The sequence below is a fragment of the Mus caroli genome, chromosome 11, assembly GCF_900094665.2.
Source record: "Mus caroli chromosome 11, CAROLI_EIJ_v1.1, whole genome shotgun sequence".
Taxonomy (NCBI): domain Eukaryota; kingdom Metazoa; phylum Chordata; class Mammalia; order Rodentia; family Muridae; genus Mus; species Mus caroli.
In genome coordinates, this window is record NC_034580.1 from 50,320,470 (window position 1) to 50,324,846 (window position 4,377).

At 51.1% G+C, this 4,377-nt stretch overlaps 1 protein-coding gene across 2 annotated transcripts in view; it reads right to left on the bottom strand.

The window, feature by feature from the left end:
- Sparc (secreted protein acidic and cysteine rich) overlaps positions 1–2,963 on the bottom strand; it is a 26,119-nt gene extending 23,156 nt beyond the window's left edge. For both annotated transcript variants that reach the window (XM_021176171.2, XM_021176170.2), the window contains exon 1: positions 2,684–2,963. The gene's annotated coding sequence lies outside the window, so the exon portion shown is untranslated. The remainder of the gene's footprint in view (positions 1–2,683) is intronic.
- Between the last annotated feature and the right edge of the window lie 1,414 nt (positions 2,964–4,377).

The following is a 4,377-nucleotide window of genomic DNA, read 5'->3' on the forward strand; positions in this document are numbered from 1 at the left end:
TTTTGACCAATACCCTCCCTCTCTTCCTTCCTTCCTTCCTTCCTTCCTTCCTTCCTTCCTTCCTTCCTTCCTTCCTTCCTTCCTTCCATGTCTGTGTGTGATGTATATATGGTGTGTGTGTGTGTGTGTGTGGTGTGTGTGTGTGTGTGTGTGTGTGTGTGTGTTGTGTGTAAGCCAGAAGTCAATGTCTTTTTCAGTTGTTCTTTACTTTTTCTTTGTTTTTCTGAGACAAGATCTTTCTCCGAATCCCTCAGTAGTCTGGAATTCACTTATATAGACCAGGCTGGCCTCTACCTCCCAAAGACCAACCTGCCTCTCCCTCCTAAGTGCTGAGATTCAAGGCGAGTGCCACTAAGCCCCACTACCTTATATTTTGAGACTAACCTGAAGCTAATGAGTCAGCCAAGTGAGCTCCACAGACTGGCCTGTTTCTGCCTTGGTAGCATTGGGATTAGAGACAGGCGTCACCACACCTGGCTCCCCAGGTCAGGGGGTAAGGAAAAAACCTGGCGTCCTCAGGCTGAGGCAGCAAGCACTTCCAACCGTCCTGGTTCCACTCTTGATCACCAGTCTTTCTCTAGGGGAGGATGCATTACTCTTGAGAAACTGACAAGAAGAACCCCCAAATTGAAATGAATTTAAGCAATGTATTTTTAAAAATATTCCTGTCACCACTTTTTACTAAGAAGATGTTCTCTGGACCCCAAAAGTTGGAGCAACCAGAAGAAAAAGGACTTTGAACAATCCCCTTTGTGCTAAGAATCGGTCTCTTTAGAGGGGAGTGAGGTTGCAAAGTGCTCCCCCAGGGCATGCTTTAGCCAGTTTCATCCTGCTCCTTCTCAGAGGGACTGCTGCTATTACCCGAAATAGGGAGGAAACCGGAGCTCGGGAAGACAGATTAGTTCAAGGCCAAATGACACTGTCTAAGCACAGATCCAAACCCTCTGTCCTGCAAAGGGCAGTTTTAGCGAGGCTTATCACAGTCCTAGGGGCCCTGGGACGTGGGAAATGGGGACAGGAGTTTGCTGTGGTCCTTGTATCTGGGGCAGGGGTGAGGTGTGGTGGTGGCAGCCGTGGCAGCGGTTTGAGGGGACTGGAACCTAAAGGTCCCTGAGTGTTCCCAGAGTCCCCTCCCAGCCAGCACGCAGAGACCCTGAGGGGGGGGGGTTGCCGTGGCAACTCGCATTCCTCTCGGGGTGAGTCACCAGAGAGAAGAGCCTCTTGGTGGGTGGGGCTTGGAGAAAGTTTCAAAAGCTGACTCCTTCTCTCAGAGCCACCCCACCCCCTCCCCCTCCCTCAGTGCGGCTCTGTCGATGTGGCAGAGTTAACCAGAGTTAACTCTTCCCTCAACCACTTCTTACTGGTTTAATCCTTGGCAAATACAAATATGTTTCTATTTCCGAATTACACCTTACACCATCACACCATTCTGGGGGTCTGCATCTGTTTGGGAATATCTTAAACCTAAAAGCTGTGGACACCCATCATCTCTTAAACAGAAACAGAAACACTCATGCACCCGCACTCACAGACACACACTAATTCCAGAGACTCTTTGAAGTTGCTTATTCATAGACCACTTTATAGGCTCAATTAAGTGACCCTGCTTGGGAAGTCTTAGGGGAATTCGGGTACCCCAAAAGCTATCCCTCTTCCTTAGGACAGGAAGGCTACACTCAGGGGAGATGGCTATGTGAGATCGCCCACAAATTGCCTAAAGCTTGTTATCTCACGTAGGGTACGCATCTCACTCCACTCCCTGCACTAGGAAGGTTCTAGAAACTTAAAAGAGTTGTCAGTGGAGACACTCCCTCCCTGCAGGTGTGCTGTCTGTCCCTGAGGCAGATGCCTGATGCCTGTCTGTCCCCCTTAGGTGAGGCTTATTTCCAGCCATTCTAGGAGTCACAGGAAGTTTACAGAACAGCTTGGAGCAGACAAGCTTTCAACAGGCTGAGTCTTAGATAGATTCAGTAGTAGCATGAAAAGTATCCTGGAGCTATATCACTGTCTCCCTCCTCCCCATCACACCCTCCTCCCTATTGTATCAAATTGTTGGCTTTCTCAATGTCTAGATACAGTAGAAGCAATGTTAGTGCCGGTGATGACCACGTCTCAGAATTAGGCTGGGAACAATGGCAACCCCAGGCTGGGAGAGACAATGGCATTTCAGGCTGACTGAAATGCCACAGGGTGATGGGGTGGGGATGAACAGAGATTCAAGGGACCAGAGCCTTCCCAGAGGAACTGACTAAAGGGAATGTCTTGCCTTGGCTGTTTACAGATCTGTTTATCCTTCTTGCAAAGTCCCATTTGGACAACAGTGCTCTGACCCAGAACTGGATGTCTGTTCTCCCAGAATAGGAAGCCAGACCCAACAGGCTGCCAGCCAGATTTTCTCTGGGTTGGCAGTCATGATGGGCAAATGAGGATCGGATTCTCAGAAAAGGAGGCAGCTGCCACCGAGGGTGACAGAGGACAGACCAGTAGCCTCTGCCACCAGAGAACACAGAGAAAGCGGTCCCTGCAAACCATGGATATTTTCTGCAGCGCTACAGAGACAAGTTCCCCTGTGAGTGAGCAACAGGTTTCCAGCTCACCTCCCCCTGAGACTGGTCATGGGGATGGGGCAGAGAGGAGCTGATGAAGCTTACAGAAGGGCAGGGGCTGACAGGGAGGTGCATACCTCGGCACAGGCAGGCAGGCAGGCAGGCAGGCAGCAGGAGAGTTCTGGCGGTCTGAAGGGCTGCAGGAATGTGGAGGGGTTTAGAGGCGAGCAGCAGGAAGCCTCTTGGAGCTCTGGGCAGGGTCTGTCTCACCCTCCGCCTCCACTCAAAGGCCCTCCTCCTCCTCTGTCTCCTCCTTCCCCTGGCCTGCCTCCCCCTTCTCCCCAGAACCAAAGCTGTCTTTTCTTTCTTCCTTCCTTGCCTTGTGGTAGGCTGTGTGCTACCCAGACACCCTGGCCCCACCTGTCTCATCTGTTCTGGGGCTCCTGCCTAAACAGACATGAGGGTCAGAGCTGGAACAGCTGCTGGAATCACCTAGAACAGGCCAGGCCTTGTTCAGAGTCGAGGCTGCGGACTGAAGAGTCCTAGACATTAACCGAGAGAAGAGAGAGAGAGTCACAGAGGCACGGCTAAGCCCCTTGTCCTACTTTACACACAGCCAGTGAGTGAACTTGCCTGAGCACTCTCTTGGGCTTAGCGATGTACAGCAAGGCAGAGAGTGCACGCTGGCATGGCAGTGGGGGAGCTGTGACAAAGACAAGTACCCAGTTTTCTCAGTGCCAACAAAACAAGCTGCCACTGGTGATACTGGTGGCATCATCCTTGATAACGAGGCGAAGTCCCCTTTAGGTCTAGTGGCACCAACCATAGGTAAGTGAAGGATTAGAACTAAGCTGGGAGACTTGCACTGTCAGTACCTGACAAACTCAGAGAGCAATAATACTGATAGTCAGATCAGAAGCAATAACAAGGTTGGTGGGGAAGCCACAGGCCTTTCATTTAGGTGTTGTTTGGTTTTGGACGAGGTCGCACGCAGCCCGGGTTGACCACTCACTATGTAGCTGAGGATGACCTTGAACTCCTGATCTTCCTACTTCTACTTCCTGGGTGCTAGGATTACATGTGTGTGCTACCTACCATGACTATTTTATTTAGTGCTGGGGATTGACCTGGGGGTGGGGGGGGCGGTAATGATTGTTAAGCAAACATGCTACCAATGAAGCTGCATTTCCAGCCCAGACACACCAGAAGAGGACATCGGACCCCATTATAGATGGTTGTGTGCCACCATGTGGTTGCTGGGAATTGAACTCAGGACCTCTGGAAGAGCAGTCAGTGCTCTTAACTGCTGAGCCATCTCTCCAGTTCCAAGAGGCCATTTTAATAACAGGGGCACAGGCTCACGCAGGGCAAACAGCTTGCCCAGTAACACCTGACCAAAAGTGGTCTGAGAAGGCTGAGTCTACATTTCAGCCCCACTTTTCTTTGGGGTACATGGACACTCCTCATCTGTGCAGCAGCTCTTGACTGAACATTTTGGGCCTGCCTACCTGGGGAGGTACCAGAATAGAAGAGGCAGGAGTTTTGGGTGTGGCTAAAGGGATGTACCTCATGCACAGAACCACTTCCCCCGTGATGCAGACCCCAAGGCTTCTCCCAGAGGGTCAGATCAGCAAAACCTTCCTGAAAGCGTAAATATCGAAGCAGCCATTGAGTTTGGATAACAGGGGACTGGAGAAGGTAAAAGAACAGTCTAGAGATAAGCTTATACACACCAGGATCCCTGCCTTCCGTGCCATGCCCTCATCTACCACACTCCTCCTGACCCACTCTCTCCAGCCAAAGCAGCTTGCTCTCAGTCCATCAGGTACCC